General features: G+C 44.2%; 1 protein-coding gene across 14 annotated transcripts in view; it reads left to right on the plus strand.

The window, feature by feature from the left end:
• MCF2L2 (MCF.2 cell line derived transforming sequence-like 2) overlaps positions 1–19,010 on the plus strand; it is a 261,068-nt gene that overhangs the window by 175,150 nt on the left and 66,908 nt on the right. The window lies entirely within an intron of this gene.

Here is a 19,010-nt window from a genome sequence, read left to right on the forward strand (position 1 = left end):
ATGTATCACGTGACCGAGACAAGCGTCAAGAGTGAGTCTTAGACGGATGTAACAGAGGGAATCTGGTCATTTTTTAAAAATAAAGCATCGTTCAAACTTAAATATAAATAAAATGGAAATAATGTAAGTTATTTATTCTTTCTCTGCGGACTGGTACCAGATGGCCCACGGATTGGTACCGGTCCGCGGCCCGGGGGTTGGGACCACTGCACTAGAGAACTATGGAAAGTATTGGACAAAGAAAACTGTAATATCAAGATGGTAAATTTGAAAAACAAGAGGAATTGATATTTGCTCGCTAGATTGAGGAAGAATAAGTCCGAGAACAGAGGGAGAAGCAGAGGTGAGGGACAGGACCGGAGGACAGGGCAGAGGGACGTGTATCAGTAGTTGTAGGGAAAGAAGATTTGAAACCGAGTACAAGAGAACCTAGAGATGGCGGGAGCAAAAGAGACCTGAGAAAGAACAAATATTACTGAAATAATAGGAGGAAGTGTGATAGCTGAATAGCTTAACACCTAACACAACTGAGGCATATTAACATTCAACCAAGCTTGACTGGCAGTTAACTTGCTCTTTCTAAATGTTAGGTTGGAGGTTTCCCAGAGCCTGCTCAGGCTCTGTCCTAGAACTTCAGACACCTCATAGGCTGTGTGTTCATGCAAAGTCTGGGCTGTGAGAGAGATGGGGTAGAATCCTGTCCTCACTCCCTGCTGGCCACTGGATCTGGGCAAGTGACCCAACTTCTGTACACCCCACGGTCATTCCCGCCTGGAGGGGTGCAGTGAGGACTGAATGCAGTAACAAGAACGTGTGGGAAGTGCCGAGCACGGCGATCCTAGTGGGTGGACAGCTGTCATCCTCATGTCCATCTGGGGCTGCAGAAAGCTCCTCTCGCTGGTGAGCTGGCAGAGGGGGTCCTCATGCTGCACCCCAGCATCATCACTGTAGAAGGACCTGCTGTGTTTCACATCTCTGGAAAGGCATTTCGGCTAACAGCATTGCCCATTAAGATATTGCAACATCCCCTTGGCCACCTCCTCCTCCTTTACTGCCCGCCAGCCACTCCCACCCACACGTCCTCTGGGTGTTCTTTCCTCCCCACACCTGCTCCTTGGTGATTTCATCTGTTGCCTTTATCCCTGATTTACATTTCTATAGATTCTGAGCTCCACACATGAATGCCTTCACTTAATGTGTCACGTAAATCTTAAACTCAACATGTCCAAAATGGATTATCCAAACACGTGTTTGTGCAGTGGTGACGGGATGGAACTTGAACGTCCTGAGGGTCAGAATCCTCTTCTCCTCACCGCGGACCCAGCCCAGGGCGCTGCATGGCAGTAACGGTTGGCATATTATCGCTGTATAAATTGTCTGTGGATCTGTGTTCCCTACTCTTTTGAGAGTCGTCAGACCCCTTGAGGGTGGAGCCCATGTCCTTCTTGTCTCCAGTTCCCTTGAAGAGCCCCCGATAGAGTGGGTGCTTACGTATTAACTGCTGGTTGACTTGATTGTTTGCTGAACATGTCCCACATTCATCAAATGTTCAAACCTCCCCTCCGAGAAGCCTGGCTGGCAGTGCGATGGCCCCAGTGTCCTTCTCCCCGATGCCTCAGGCCCCAGAGCTGACACCAGAGAGTTCGCCACTCCCACAGCTCTGCTTCTGCTCCTGTGGTTTGGCACATGCGGCATCCTCCCTCCGCCCAGGACCTGGCAGTTGGATGAAGCCGTGCTAGGTCCACCCGGACCTGGAAGATCCCGGGGCTGACGGACACAGAGGCGCTCACCGCAGGCCATTCTCAGAACCTCTCTCTCCCTTTCTCCTCTCCTCCGCGTGGGGGAGGGCTCCCGCACTGATCACCTCCTACATCAGCACTAAGGGCCTCTCTATGCGCCTGTCCAACCCTCAGCAGGGGCTCCGCAGGGACAGGGACAGCCTTGGAGAGGCAGGCCCTGGCTGCTGGCACTTTCCTTGGTCCCGCAGAGCTGTGCTGTGCATGGGGTGGGCCTCACTTGGGGAAGGGGTAAGGGGGAGGGTTGGGGGGGAGTGAGGCTGGCACAGGTTTCCCTCCGTGCTGCAAATGGTCAACAGCCCTGGTGACAGTGGCACGGCCCCACTCCCAGACACTGGGTCTCTCAGCTTCTCCTCTCCCTTCCCACCGCAGATCAGACACACACTTCCGGCTCCCGGGGCGGGCGCTCAGGGTTCCGTGCAGTTCCCAGGGGACCTCCAACTCAATCTCCTTGTCTCCCTCTCAGGAGGGCAGATCGAAATGGAGGGAATGCATGACATTTGTGTAGGGACACTCTTAAATACTGTCTGATTAAAATGTATTTAAAAAGACAATTTTGGTACCGGCCTTGCCATAACTATCTAAATTGAGTAAAATAATTTGGGTCCTGTGATGGAACGATACCAAGAAAACAAGAAAATTGCAGCAGATGCCCAGAATATAGTTATTGACTATTAAATGGGGGCTGCAGGCCTGGCTCCGATGCAACCATTTGTATTGGGAATTTTGTGCTTAAGTTTAGTTGTGCTGATATTTTAAGGACAACTACATAGAATAGAATTCCCCATTGTCCTTTTCTTAATAGTTAATAATTTCTTTTTTTTTTTTTTTCGTATTTTTCTGAAGTTGGAAATGGGGAGGCAGTCAGACAGACTCCCGCATGCGCCCGACCGGGATCCACCTGGCACGCCCACCAGAGGGCAATGCTCTGCTCATCTGGGGCATTGCTCTGTTGCAACCAGGGCCATTCTAGCGCCTGAGGCAGAGGCCATGGAGCCATCCTCAGTGCCCAGGCCAACTTTACTCCAATGGAGCCTTGGCTGCGGGAGGGGAAGAAAGAGAGAGAGAGAGAGAGAGGAAGGAGGGGGGGAGGGGTAGAGAAGCAGATAGGTGCTTCTCCTGTGTGCCCTGGCCGGGAATTGAACCTGGGACTCCTGCATGCCAGGCCAATGCTCTACCACTGAGCCAACTGGCCAGGGCAATAGTTAATAATTTCTAAGTGCTCATTTCCTGCTTTATGGAGCATATGTGGCTCAAATCCCACCTAAACCAATTCTAAAAGGCAGTTATAGATCTGTTTGGGATTTGCAATGGTATTATTTAAAATAAGTGGACCATTATTTAAAAGAAATAGGCCTGACCTGTGGTGGCACAGTGGATAAAGTGTAGACCAGTGGTTCTCAACCTTTCTAATGCTGTGACCCTGCATTACAGTTCCTCATGTTGCGGTGACCCCAAACCAAAAAATAATTTTGGTGGCAACTTCTTAACTGTAATTTTGCTACAGTTATGATTTGGAATGTAAATACCTGATATGTATTATGTATTCTCATTACTACAAATCAAACATAATTTAAACATAGTGATTAATCACAAAAACAATATTTAATTATATATTGAGAAATATTTATTACTAATGGACCTCCTTACCTAGTGTATTGGGGCTACCGTTCCATAAATAGCTGCTTAACTAATGGATCTGTTTTTTCCAGATTAGTGGCAAGTTTTCTATATAGAACAGTGTGAACTACGTCATAGGATACACTGCAGTTTCTGCACAGCATGGTATCTTTCAGGGCTCTTTCACACTATAAAGCAGCGGTTTCTGCGATGGAATCCACATCTCATTTACTTCAATGGGAGACCCGTGGATTCCGCAGAAGAGAGATCCCCTGTACGGCAGAAATGCAGTTCCGACACATTTCTTCCTCTCCTATTCAAGTCAATGGGAGGCCGCAGCAGATTCCTCTCAAATATAGAGCATGTTGCTTAATTTTTTCCACGCTGGAACTTTTCCTAGAGCAGAAAAATTCCAAAGGTGGAATCCGCCACCCCCAATAGACTTCTATAGGAGGCAGATCTTTTACACTGCAGAATCCGCACAGCAGATTCCTCAGTGTGAGGCCTCTTTTAGTCTATTGGGGGTGGCGGATTCCACCTTTGGAATTTTTCTGCTCTAGGAAAAGTTCCAGCGTGGAAAAAATTAAGCAACATGCTCTATATTTGAGTGGAATCTGCTGCGGCCTCCCATTGACTTGAATAGGAGAGGAAGAAATGTGTCAGAAACTGTCATTTCTCTGTCTCTTATTGAAATCAAAAGGAGGCTGCGGCAGATTGTGTGGTAACCCGAGATTCTCTGGAGCTCTTTTCCACAAAATCCGCCGCACTCCCAATGAAATCAATAGGAGGAGGATTCAATGCTGGAAACCGCTGATTTCAGCAGTTTCCTCATTCAGAATATGGGAAAATAGTGGGAGATATGGGAGATAATTATACATTGGGGAACAGTGTGAACTACATCTTATAGTGGTCTCTTATAGTATAAGACCGATGTAGTTCACACTGTGTAAATGTATGGTGCTTTGTGTAAGTGTAAGCTGCTTTGTGTAAGTGTAAGCTGCTTTGTGTACTGTGTAATGATTACACACAAAGCACCTTACACTTACACAGTATTGTGTGTATGGTGTGTGTACTGTTTTTACATTATTAACCTTTTTTACACCAGCAGGCTGTCTCGCAGGCTCTCTTGGCTCTCCGCCTCTTGCCTCTCCGCCTCCTAGGCTTCAGTCCTCCGGTGCTTGCTGCGCCCGCCCACTGATGACGTCAGCAAGCGCCGGATACACGTAATGCACTGGAGTGTGCCCCCCCCCCACCCGCTTCCCCTGCCCCTTAGGCCCCGGTCTGATGCTGCAGACGGTAGCGCCGCTTCTCAGCGGCTAAAGCCATCGGAATTATGTATTTTCCGATGGCTTTAGGTGACCCCTGTGTTTTGGTCCTTCGACCCCCGCCGGGGTCGCGACCCACAGGTTGAGAACCGCTGGTGTAGACCCTGGAATGCTGAAGTTTCAAATACAAACCCATTGCCAGTTTGAAATGTTGGGCTTTCCGGGTCAAGGCACATATGGGAGTTGATGCTTCCTGTTCCTTCCCCCTTCTCTCTCCCTTTCTCTCTCTCTAAAAATAAATAAATAAATAAATAAATAAATAAATAAATAAAATCTTTAAAAAAAACCAAACAAACTAAACTATAAGGGTTTTTAAAAAAAGTTAGAAATAGTTTTGCTGTACTGAGATTTTTTCATGTCAGAGCCCTTCTAAAAAGGCAATTTAAAGATTAAGCAATACAGGATTACAGTTAAGATCCTAGAAAGAGAGAGCAATATTTCTGAAAGATATGTTTCTATCATAATAAGTAACCAAACAAACCTCTTAGGCGGAAAGGAATTAATCAAATAATAGGATATTTGCAAGGGAGATAAAGATGTAAATAGGTCTGCAGAAAAGATACACAGGGTAGAGAAAGCCGTGTCTCTTCTAAATGTCTTTTGATCTTTGACTATATATATATGTGTGTGTGTGTGTGTTTTTAATCTTGAGGAATTTTCTTTTTTGAAATAGACTTCTTTTTGTTTGCATGAAATGGAACCTTATTCACTGTTTCACAGTTTTATTTCTTTACTGAAGATTATCGAGTAATTTCGGTACTCCTGATGGAGTTAGTACCAGTATTCCATGAATCTCCTCAGTGTGCCAGAAATCTCTCACACAAAGCTGTATGTTTGAATTGAACCTGTGCCTGTGAACCATGGCTCTAAGGATTGAAACCCATTTCTTGAATCCTAGGCGTAAACGCTCATGGCTGAGCCAGTTTCCCTAACTGCTTATTTGTGTCCTTGCTGCGCCAGCCCTGTCACTCAGGGAGCTGCTGCAGGGTCAGATGTTGGGCATTGTTTCAGGGGACGGACGTTTACCTCTGGCACATCAGTTACCTGTCACTAATTTTAGAGCTAGAACTCTTTTTATTTGTATTATTTTTAAGTACTTCTCGTTGTCAGACCTGCAACATTTTAATTTGTTGATTGATTGATTGATTGATTTTAGAGAGAGAGGAAGGGAAAGAAAGAGAAAGATAGATAGATAAAGAAAAACATTGATTTGTTGTTCCACTTATTTATGCTTTTGTTGGTTGATTCTTGCATGTGCCCTGACGGGGGATTGAACCTGCAATGTTGGCATATCAGGACAATGCTCTAACCAACTGAGCTACCTGCTAAGGTCCATACTTGAATCTTGTGGGCAGTACCTAGCCAGCAGTTTGACCTCAATCAAATCACTTAGTGCTATGATTCTCAATTTCCTCTTCTGTGAAATGAGGATAACAATTTGTTATGTACTATTGCTTACAGAATTTGTGTCTATCTGTTCCTTACATCTATCATTCATTCACTCCATACACTTTATTGAGAATTTATCTACTTGGAAGACATGGGACGAGAATGAATAAGACAGAACATCTGCCCTGGAGGAGCTCTTTATCAAGGGTTGAATGGATCAGGAATGTCATACAGTGGTACCTTGAGATACGAATTTAATTTGTTCTGTAACCGAGCTTGTAAGTCAGTCAACCCATATATCAAACTGCTGATATTGCTCTCGTGTGCCAACTAGCGACAGTTTCCTGAATCACGACTCGTATCTCGGAATTTCACTCAGATCTGGAACAAAAATATGGACCGAGTTGCAGCTCGTATCTTAAAAAATTTGTATGTTGGTCTGTTCATATCTCAAGGTACCGCTGTACACACATTGAAAAAATAACCTTACTTTATACCCATTAGGCTAGCTACTATTTTATTTTATTTATTTTATTTTATTTTTATTTTTTGTATTTTTCTGAAGTGAGAAGCATGGAAGCAGAGAGACATGTGCCTGACCAGGATCCACCCGGTGTGCCCACTAGGGGGTGGTGCTCTGCCCATCTTGAGCGTTGCTCCATTGCAACCGGAGCCATTCTAGCACCTGAGTCAGAGGCCACAGAGCCATCCTCAGCACCTGGGCCAACTTTGCTCCAATGGAGCCTTGGCTGAGGGAAGAGAAGAGAAAGACAGAGAGGAAGGATAGGGGGAGGGGTGGAGAAGCAGATGGGCACTTCTCCTGTGTGCCCTGGCCAGGAACTGAACCTGGGACCTCCACACACTGAGCCGACACTCTACCACTGAACCAGCTGGCCAGGGCTGGCTATTATTATTTTTTTTAATGGAAAAATAATAAGTGTTTATTAGGATGTGGAGAAATTAGAACCATGGTACATTGGTGGTAGTACTACAAAATGGTACAACTGCTTTGGAAAACAATACAGTGGTTCTCAAAAACTTAAAAATAAAAATACATTGTTATCCAGCAAGACCATTTCTAGATATATACCTCAAAGAATTGAAAGCAGGGGCTCAAGCAGAGACTTGCACATCAATGATTACAGCAACATTATTTGCAGTAGCCAAAAGGTGGAAACAACCCAGCTATCCATCAACAGATGAATGGATAAATGAAGTGTGGAAGTGTGGTATATATAAACAACAAAAGAAATTCAGCCTTAAACAGAAATAAAGTTTTGACACATGCCACAACATGAATGAACCTTGAAAACATTATGCTAAGTCAAATAAGAGACAAAAGGACAAATATTGTATGATTCCACTTAAATGGAGTGCCTAGAATAGGACAATTCAGAGAGACGAAAGTGGAATCAAGGTCACCAAGGGTCAGGGAGGAATGGGGAGTTAGTGTTTAATGAGTACAGACTTTCAGTTTGGGTGATGGAATCTTCTGGTGGTGATTACACAACATTGTAATACAATTGCATTGTACACTTAAAATTTTTTAAATGGTTAAGTTTTTTGTATTTTTTTGTAACAGAGACAGAGGGACAGATAGGCAGGCAGGGAGAGAGATGCAAAGCATCAATTCTTCATTGCAGCACCTTAGTTGTTCATTGATTCCTTTTCATATGTGCCTTGACCAGGGAACTGCAGCAGAGCGACTGACCCCTTGCTCAAGCCAGCAATCTTGGGCTCAAGCTAGTGAGCCATGCTCAAACCAGACAAGCCCACGCTCAAGCTGGTGACCTCGGGGTCTCGAACCTGGGACCTCTGCATCTCAGTCCGACACTCTAGCCACTGTGCCACTGCCTGGTCAGGCTAAATGGTTAATTTTTATGTCATATATATTTTACCACAATTAAAAAATTTTTTATAATGCTTAAAATGCTACACAAATGCAGGATTGTTAATTTGAATTAGGATTAATGAGATTGACAAGCCTTCTCTTCGAAAACAAAGTATGCATGAAATTACCTTGTCATTATTTATTGCATAACATTGAAGAGCAAGCATCCATTCAGATAAATTTTAAGAATAATTTATTTATACCCCATCTTCTTTTTGAAAACAATTTGAGGCAATTTACCCAAAACACATCAGAGTAATGAGGTCAGATCCAATTAACATAAGACAATGTGTATGTAGGCCACGCACATGTACACGAGGAACAGTAGCCAAAGTAACTTGTATCAGCATGTATGAAATCACTGGTCCTTATGCCCTGGCCGGGTAGCTCAGTTGGTTGGAGCATTATCCCAATACACCAAGGTTGTGGGTTTGATCCCTGGTCATGGTATGTTGGGCAGATAAAATATATTATGCTCACTTTGTTAAAGATGGCACTGCCCACGTAGAAGCCCATCACCCAGGTGATATTAATGTGTGTTGGGGCGGGCTGTGGGCAGGCAGGATCCTTATAGCCTGGGGCTTGGTTTTAGGACTAAACCTTTCCCACCCTTTTTGATGTGGGCTGGTGCAATCCCATCATGCCTCAGATAAGTGACTTTGTATTAGAGACTGATAGATACGTGAATTCCAAACTGCCCTCTTGCTGTTCCGCTTATCTGTCAGACCTCACCCTTACTGGACTATCGCCCCTGAGACAAAGGAATTCCAAAAAGTTGACAAGCCCCCCAAGGAGGAGCATTCCGGACATACCAGGACTTTTGCCTCAGTATCCCCTCAGGCTCTCCCAAACACTATATAACTGGCCCCTAGTCTGTAACCGGTGCTCTTCTCCCCCAGGAGAAGTGCCTGGCAGGGTTCCTTTCTTCCTTTCAATAAAGCCTGTTACTCTGGTCTTTCGGACTTCCATGGATTCTAACAGAGACTTCCCTATTTTGTATATTGGATTAAAAGTTTTGATTACTACACTATAAAGTGGGGCAGACCGGGAGCTTGCTCTCTCTCGGTTTCTGAGATTAACATTAGAGAGGTGAGCAGAGAAAGACCACATGGAGGAGGCCAGGAGAAGCAGCCAAGATGGTGGAGTACTGAGTGAGAAGCCAGTTTGTGCAGAGTTTGTGCAAGGAGAAGGAAGGAGATGGGGAACAGAGGTGAATAAGTCTGGTGAGCTAGAAACTTTGGTTCTAGGAAACTCGGATAAGTCAGTAGCTTTGTGAGCACTGGATGAGTGGGTTTGGAGCCCAGTGTGTGTTTTTACTTGCCCACTGGGTGCAAGCTAGGATTAAAGATGACGGCCCACCAGTTTTTGGCTCCATTGTTTCATTACCATCTGTCCAAATCTAATGCGAATTGGATGTGAATGGCTACGATGGTGGCTCCTGGCCTTACAAGGTTGATTCTTACAAGAATCAACCAATAAATGCATAAACAAATGGAACAAGTTGGTATTTCTCTCTCTCTCTCTTCCTCTCTTCTTTCCTTTCTCTGAAATCAGTAAATAAAAATAAAACTTAGGTTTTTCTGTGTCCTTCAAAAAAAATCACTAGTACTTATTTTTAAAGATCTGTAGTTTATTGGAAATATGTCGAAAATTGAGATAGAGCTTTGATCTGCAGTGTAAATTAGCCAGTAATAAGCCAGAAGGACAAAACTCTAGCCCTGTCTTTGGAGTGGCTTTAGGGTGTGGTCTGCTGATGGCCAGATGTTCCTTAGTCCCTGAAGTCCATGCCCACACCAGGCAGATCCTCATCTTCCACATGACCATCTTTGTTATTCTTAGGGGGTTAAAGACCACATGGAGGAGGCCAGGAGAAGCAGCCAAGATGGTGGAGTACTGAGTGAGAAGCCACACTGGCTTCTCACAAGAGGCCAAAACCTCTTTTCTCAATGAAGAATCACATTGGATTTTTATTTGTTGAGTTATTAGTCTACACTGCAGCATTATTCCCTATCCAGACTACTTCCATAGAGTACTCTTCCACGCTGGTCTGTTAAATCCTGCCCTCTTTGGTGCTGGATTCCAATTGTGCCTCAGGGCAGAAGAAACAAAACACAGCTATCCTGTTGGCTTCTATTGTGGTTTTGCAGTTTGTACATTTAAATATTAGAGTGAGGAATGTGTACTTCCATGGCTTTAAACCAAGAGAAGGCTATAAGTGAGCCTACTAGATCGAGGTTAAAACCTAAGGACCAACATTTGGAATTTGGGGGATTTCTCTCATTCCAACTCCAACTCCATGTAGCACTGATATTTAGCATGTGCAGAGTGAACGACAGGTACTGACAGAGTCCAACATTAAGCGTAAATAGCCTGCTATTGTCTCAGAAGCCAAAGAATAATAAAAACCTTGAGAAATAACGTAAGAATGCTTGGTAGTGATCCTGATGCTCTCTAGAAATCTTGGCATGAGCTGCTATAAAATGCCCTTTAGAAACAGGACTTTTCATTAAAGGTGGGGGGGGGGTCAAAGCCAGTTAAGACAAAGTGCTTTGAATTTGAAATTCCCGGAGAGAAACATCCATTTGGGATAGACCTTCAGGTAGTCAAAAGAGAGTCACCTGAAAAAACGGAATCCCAGCAATACTTAGACTAAGTTGCCAAAGCAAGAAGCTAACGAAGGAGAATGAAAAATTAAAGCTTAAATTTCTTCTTCTTGAGTGTAAAGCCAGCAGCCAGGGCCAGGGCCACTATCGCAGCAGCCTCCAGGCCCATGCAGGTTCGCATTGGATTCGGACAGTCGGTAAAGAAACCATGGAGCCAAAAACTGGTGGGCCATAGCCTTTAATCCTAGCTTGCACCTGGCGGGCAAGTAAAAATACACACTGGGCTCCAAAACCCAGTCACAATTAGTGCTCACAAAGCCACTGACTTATCCGAGTTTCCTAGAATCAAAGGTTTCTAGCTCACCAGCCTTATTTTCCTCAGTTCCCCATCTTATTCCTTATCCCAGATACAAACTCTGTACAAACTGGCATCTCACTCAGCACTCCACCATCTTGGCTGTTTTTCCTGGCCTCCTCCACGTGGCCGCCTTCCGCTGCTGGCTCTACTTTCTCTGCTCTCTCATGCTAATCTCAGGAACCAAGAGCTGAGTCCCGTTCTGCCTCCCTTTTTATAGTGTAGAAATCCAAACCCTTAATCCAATATACATAACAGGGAAGTCTCTAATACAAAGTCACTTCTATGAGGCATGATAGGATTGTACCACCCTACAGCAAAAAGGGTGGGAAAGGCTTAATCCCAAAACCAAGCCCCAGGTTACAATGATCTCCAACACACATTAATATCACCTGGGCGATGGCCTCTTTAGTAAAGTGAGCATAATACATTTTATCTGCCCAACATTGAGCTCTTGTTGATTTGCATTTCTGTATCCCTGTTCATTTGCAACTTAGTGCCTGACTTCCTTGTTCCTTTTGGATCCAAATTTCTCTTTTTCCACTTCCCTGTTCAAACTTATTAGAAGCCTGCATCTTTATTTCTTTGGCCCCTATATTGCTCCTCATTTCCCTTTTCTGTCTTTCATAGCTAAAAGATAACATCTTTTATTCTATATATACCTACTTTATTAAATCTCGCTAGCCCGCCTGATGCAGTGGACATTACTATGCAGTGACTATAGATACCAAGTAGAAGCTATAAAACTTGGTGGAGACTGGCCCTGGCCGGTTGGCTCAGCGGTAGAGCGTCGGCCTGGTGTGCGGGGGGCCTGGGTTCGATTCCCGGCCAGGGCACATAGGAGAAGCGCCCTGTAAAGCCAGTAGGCAGGGCCAGGGCCAGAATCACAGCAGCCCGGCCCATGCAGGTTCACCTGGGATTCGGACAGTCGGTAAAGAAACAACGGAGCCACAAACTGGTGGGCCATAGTCTTTAATTCTAGCTTGCACCCGGCAGGCAAGTAAAAATACACACTGGGCTCCAAAACCCACTCACATTCAGTGCTCACAAAGCCACTGACTTATCCGAGTTTCCTAGAATCAAAGGTTTCTAGCTCACCAGCCTTATTCTCCTCAGTTCCCCATCTCCTTCCTTATCCCAGATACAAACTCTGCACAAACTGGCATCTCACTCAGCACTCCGCCATCTTGGCTGCTTCTCCTGGCCACATGGCCTCTTTCTGCTCTCTGCTCTGCTCCCTCTGCTCTCTCATGCTAATCATCCCAGGAACCAAGAGCGCAAACTCTCGTTCTGCCCCCATTTTATACTGTAACTTCACAACCTCTAATCCAATATACAAAATAGGGAAGTCTCTAATACAAAGTCACTTCTCTGAGGCATGATTGGATTGTACCACCCCACATCAAAAAGGGTGGGAAAGGCTTAATCCCAAAACCAAGCCCCAGGCTACAAGGATTCTCAACACACATTAATATCACCTGGGCGATGGCCTCCATCTTTAACAAAATGAGCATAATACATTTTATCTGCCCAACATGCCCATTTGCTTCTCCATCCTCCTCCCTCCTTCCTCTCTGTCTCTCTCTTCCCCTCCTGCAGCCAAGGCTCCATTGGAGCAAAGATGGCCCGGGCGCTGGGGATGGGTCCCTGGCCTCTGCCCCAGGCGCTAGAGTGGCTCTGGTCTCGGCAGAGCGACGCCCCGGAGGGGCAGAGCATCGCCCCCTGGTGGGCAGAGCATGGGCCCCTGGTGGGCGTGCCGGGTGGATCCCGGTCGGGCGTATGCGGGAGTCTGTCTGACTGTCTCTCCCCGTTTCCAGCTTCGGAAAAATACAAAAAAAAAATAAATAAATAAAAAAAACTTGGTGGAGACTTAAGCATGTTTCAAGGTGCAGGCTACCTGGTACATCTGCAAGTAATTTTGGTGAGTCTGTAAGGTAGATGACTTCTTCTTCCAAACTCTGCCCTAACACTCATGTCTCAATTTTTAATCTTAGTTGCTCTCTCCGGTCTATGCTGCAGGAATACTCAAGCCCTCAGTGCCCACAAACAGGGAATCCTCTGTGCCCATAAGGGAATTGGAGATCAAGGTTTCTTCCTTACTTCCCAGGAGGGCTGCCTGGCATTCCCTTTCCGGCTGTGGAACTCTGGCCTTGAGCTCTAACCACAAAGGGTTAGGAGCTGGGAGGGGGGGCACTTTTATGTCATTTCAGTTTAATCCTGCCCCCTCCAGCTGCTTCTCCCAGAAACTACGTCTAATGATGCAAAGTCTGCCTTTGATGTAAGGCCCCGGACACTGGGTGGATGTAAAGCCAGTAGCCACGGCCACCATCACAGCCGCCTGGCCTGTGCAGGTTCGCTTTTGATTCGGACAGACGGTAATGAAACAACGGAGCCAAGAACTGGTGGGCCATCATCTTTATCCTAGCTTGCACCCGGTGGGCAAGAAATACACACAGTGGGAAAACACTTCCCTTTCCATTCAGGGCTTCTAAAGCCACTAACTTATCCGAGTTTCCTAGACTCAAAGGTTTCTACCTCACCAGCCTTATTCACCTCTGTTTCCCATCTCCTTCTCCATCTGCACAAACTCTACACAAACTAGCTTCTCCTTCAGCACTCCACCATCTTGGCTGCTTCTCCTCTCCTCCATGTGGCCTTTCTCTGCTTTCCTACAGCATGGGCTCCTCCTAGAACGTAATCACTCTTCCCCCGGAACAACGTGATCTCTCTTCTTTCTAAAACCTTTTGGTGTGAAAACCCTCCCCAACACACATTAATATAATCACGCCCATCCCAAGCAAGGAGGGCAACTAATATTATTACCTGGGCGATGGGCTTCCATGTGGGCAGCGCCATCTTTAACAAAGTGAGCATTTTAAATGCTTAAAATAGCGTTGATTTCAGCATGATCATTGTATGAGTCTATAGCAGCAATTTTCTAACTTTTTCATCTCGTGGCACACATAAACTAATTACTAAAATTCTATGGCACACCAAAAAAATATTTCTTGTTGATCTAAAAAAAATAGGTATAATTTTGATTTACAAAAAAATAATAAAGCCTGACCAGGCAGTGGCGCAGTGGATAGAGCATCGGACTGGGATGCGGAGGACCCAGGTTCGAGACCTCAAGGTTGCTGGCTCGAGCAAGGGGTTACTCGGTCTGCTGAAGGCCCACGGTCAAGGCACATATGAGAAATCAATCAATGAACAATTAAGGTGTTGCAATGAAAAACTGATGATTGATGCTTCTTATCTCTCTCCGTTCCTGTCTGTCTGTCCCTATCTAAACCTCTCTCTGACTCTCTCTCTGTCCCTGTAAAAAAAAAAAAAAAATCTTATAAAAATAATGACTTTTTAAAAAAACCAGTGCTTATACTTGTATATTAGGATTTCTGTATAATTTACCAAGAATTAACCAATCAGATACAACCTTATTATGTGATGTGACCAATAAGATGCAACTCTATTATATGACCTATATATTTATAGTTCAAGACGTGGCAGTCACAGCAGATGGCTCTTGTTGTGTTGGCTGTTACCTTTTTTTTTTTTTACAATCTAAGGGAAAAGAGGTCAGTGCCCTGACTAAATAATCAGGCATTACATTTTTTAAAAATTCTTGTAGCACACCAGTTGAAAATCTCTGGTCTATAGTGTTTTCTATTGTTACCATGTACAGTTCTGGGGTTTTATTAATGTAATTACAGAACACCTAAATGAAACGTAAGAAGGATGTAAACTAAGAATGTGTTTTCTTAAGTCTGAACCCTCAGAACCTATTCTGTGCTTACTGAAACAGGCTCCTGGAGAGATAGCCGCCCTGCTGGTCAGATCAGTCTCCTCCATCATCCCCTGGGCTCCTACGTCAAGTCTGCACAGTAGCCAGCGTGAGAGCCTTCTCCTCCACTGGGCTCCTCCTTCAGATCCCATCCCATGAGTAGCCAGGACTCCTGCACACCGCTCATGTGTCCTTCCTGAACATCCTCCTGTCTTCCTGGCCAAGTCCTCACCTCTTACAGAGGACAGTTCAGATTTCACCTTCCCTAAGACCTCTCCAGCCACGTTGGTTCCCCTTCTTCTTGCTGTCCCATTGCACATTTCAGTTACACATTAACTAGTTAGTTCATTGAGGTTATAAATGAATAGCAAGACTTACGACCTTTGTTTCATTTCTTGTGGAAATGAAAATCAAGGTGTGATTATACCGAAGACTACATCCTATGTTTTATTAGAAATGATAATGTATTTAAAGAATGATCTATGACAGTCAGGAGGGATACTCAGATTACATAATTCAAACTTTGGACACATAAAAAATAGAGACACTGAGAAATGAATTGACTTGCTCAAGATTATATTTTATATTCTAAGCAGAAATAGACTTGGAAATCTATTTTCCTGAAATCCTATGTTTCTATAATGCCATGCTAGTTACATTTAATTTATATTTTATTTAATAATTAGCAGACAGAACTTTAGATGCACCCCAAAATTAGGCCAAGAGAAACACTGTAATATAGTAGGAAGAACACTGGCATAGCCCAAGCCATGGACCTCGGGCAGGTCACTACATGGCTGTGGGCCTCTGTTTCTTATCTGTAAAATAAGGACGAGCTGGATAAATTTAAAGTTTTATCTGCTTCTCGCATTTTATGAACTGACTAGACTGTTGTTCCAGCCTCATCAAAGAATTTACAAACATCAGTACAGCATACATTTCTGGCTGCTTTTCCCTCCTGCACACTGTCCTCTGTGGCACTGGCCTCAGACCCACCTCCCTCTCCTTACCCCCGGCTTCTTTTCTTTTTTAAGCTCGACTTAAACTTTACTTCACTCAACTCACACTTGGCAGTGACTTCTGCCACCCTTGGCTTCATTATGGCCTCTCATCTGTTCCCGATTCCTCTCACTATCTGGTACCTTATCATACTGCACTGGAGTCACTGAGTTTCATCTGCAGCTGTTAAGAGTTTTCATGGAAGAAGGAAGATTGAAACTGAGTTTTCAAGAATGATTAGAATTTGGAAAGGAGTGTAAAAAGAGTGATAACACTGGAATAACTAAAGGAGGCTAAAAGGAGTGGGTCAGAGCAGCATTACTTACCTGAATAGCAGAATATCTGTACTGGAATCATCTGGGGTGCTTGTAAAAATGACGGATTCCACCTGTCACTCCCCATTCTGAATCTCTAGGTTTGGATTTACCTTTAGAGCAAGAGTCTTACCCCATGAATGGAGAATCTTGACATTTTGGAGGGATTGTTGGCAGTTGTGGGCAACTGAAAGCGATGGCGTGATGGAAATGGAGCTCTAGGAAGGGCATAGACTGGTGGCTTACAAAATGGATTGATGAGAGCAAGTTCTCAGAGGCAGGGATGAGATGCTAAGAGTGCACCAAAGTATTTAAGATAAGAGGGATGGTGAGTTTGCTCTATATTGGCAGCACTAGAAATAGAGAATACGCAGTGACTCCAAGAGGCATGTTGAGAGATGAAATGACAAGGTTTGGTGACATACTGAATATAAACAATAACGGCAGGCAGGAGTTTGAAATGACAACTCTGTTTTAGGGACCTTAGGAAAATGACAGATGTCCATGCTTTTTCTGTCTGAGTTCTATTTCAACCTTAGGTTATTGAGGTGTCTGGGAGGCATCCAGGTGATGATGTGGACTGGCAACATGGACTTGAGTATGACCAAAGGTCTGGGAGGAAGATAAGGATGTGGGAGAGCCAACCGCATGGGGGAGGAGGAGGGAAGGCAGCCCGCAAACCTGAGTTTAGAAATTTAGGAAGCAGCAACATGAGGCGGGAGGAGGAAGAGGAAGCAAGAAATAGAGAAAAAACAGAGATGAATAAAGATTGAATAATAAAGAGAAACCAAAGGAAGAGAAAGGTTGAAGAAGGTGAATATCCATTATGTCAGATACTCTAGAATTTGAGAAGGATAAGAACAGATCATTCAATATGGCAAAAATGGTACTAGATGAAAACTAATTTTGAAAAAGTGAAAATCTGTAATACTCGGATGTGTGTGATGTGATTGATCATACCAGGAGTAAATGGAAACTCCCGCTGACCAACTGTATTGACAATGAGCAAAACTATACTTCTGACAAACTGGTTCCCCGAAGGATACTCTTCTATTTGAGAGGTGGGGAATTGGGGAGGGGGTAGGAGGCAGGGGTAAAAGGTTTGGGTTAAAAGGGGGAACAGGTTAGGATGCAAGGACAAGAGAACCTTATCAGGAAACCCTGACATGTATGCACGTCAATGATCTTGCTTACCGAATAAGACTGCATTCACTATTTTAAAAGGTTCCATTCTTGCCCCTTGGTTATGGTATCATCAGAGACAACCATGAAGTGTCACATAGAATGGAACCAGATAGCCTAAGCTCTGTTTCTATGCTGCCTTAAACTATGGCTTCAGAGAGGAAAAAACAGTCCCTTAAAACACATCGTGCCTCCATTTCTTCCTTACTGACCCGGGGTGGAGGGGAGATCCACTTTTAAATGTAAAACAGCATCAGAACATGCACAGTGTAAAGTGCATTAGTGCATTAGTGCAGGCTATCTGGCACAAACTCCATTTGGTATTCTAATTACACCGCTCCGCCTCTGGGCAGATATCCATCAGGACATATACTGCTTCAGGTGTTTAAAGGTCTTTAAATTACTTAAGATCTCCCGATGTTCATTCTTCATCTACATTGTATGTATTTGGTGACTTTAGGTGTTAAATCCTTGAGTCTTTTCCTATGGACAAAGATATGTGTTTTGGAATAATAAAGCAGGCTGTCACCAGGGTGAATCATCAAATTTCTCCCATTTCATAGTTATCTGAAAGGAAAACAAAGGGGAAAGGAAAAAGAATGGCTTAACAGTGACACGGGGGTTATCATTATTTTTAATCTGAACTGAAATGTAGGTGACCAATGTTCAGGGACCTTCCTATGGTTGGAGTTTTATCCACTGCACTCAAACAAATATAATGAAGCAGCTGGATGAGACCCATAGACCGTTTTTCAAATTGTAATCTGAGATATAGCCTGACGAAGGATTTTTTTGTTTCTTCTGAGTTGTGAATATTTTCTTGTGTCAGATTCATTTTTTCTCATTTTACTTTGTTTAAATGGGTCTCAAAGTTCTGTGACAGATTTTTGGTCAAGTTGTGTCCACTGAAAAGCACTGATTTGGCCCTGGCCAATTGTCTCAGTGGTAAGTATTGGCCTGGCATGTTGATGTTCCAGGTTTGATTCCTGGTCAGAGCACACAGGAGAAGCACCATCTGCTTCTCCACCCCTCCCCCTCTTCTCTCTCTCTTTCTCTCTCTCTCTCTCTTTCTCTCTCTCTATTCCCTTCCTGCAGCCATAGCTCATTGGAATGAGTTGGTCCTGGGCATTGAGGATAGCTCCATGGCCTCTGCCTCAGGTGCTAAGAAGAGCTTGGTTGCTGAGCAACAGAGCAATGCCCCAGATGGGCAAAGCATCACCCCCTAGTGGGCTTGCAGGGTGGATCCTGGTTGGGGCGCATGTGGGAGTCTGTCTCTCTGTCTCTGCCTCCCCTCCGCTCACTGAAAGAAGAAAGAAATAAAGAAAGAAAAAAAGAAAGAAAGAAGGAAAGGGAGAAAGAAAGAGAGAGAGGGAAGGAAGGAAAGAAGGAAAGAGAGAGAGAGAGAAAGAAAAGAAAAGAAGAGAAAAGAAAAGAAAAGGAAACTGATTTTAAAACCCATTAACTTAGCCCTGGACTGGATGGCTCCACTGATTAGAGCATTGGCCGAAAGTGCAGAGTGCCAGTTTGATCCCAGTCAGGGTACATACAGGAGAAGATGGATGTTCCTGTCTCTCTCTCTCAGCCTTCCTCTTTCACTGAAATTAATTAAAAAAAAGATAACTATTCACTTAAAAAATGCCACACACACACACACAATGGTCACAAAACTCTCTCCTATCCTTCTGAAGGTTTTACGATGCATTGTAATCATTAATCAGACTTTTATTATTAAACTTTTTTTTTTTTTAAATGTGG

Source organism: Saccopteryx leptura, chromosome 8, assembly GCF_036850995.1.
Source record: "Saccopteryx leptura isolate mSacLep1 chromosome 8, mSacLep1_pri_phased_curated, whole genome shotgun sequence".
NCBI lineage: Eukaryota > Metazoa > Chordata > Mammalia > Chiroptera > Emballonuridae > Saccopteryx > Saccopteryx leptura.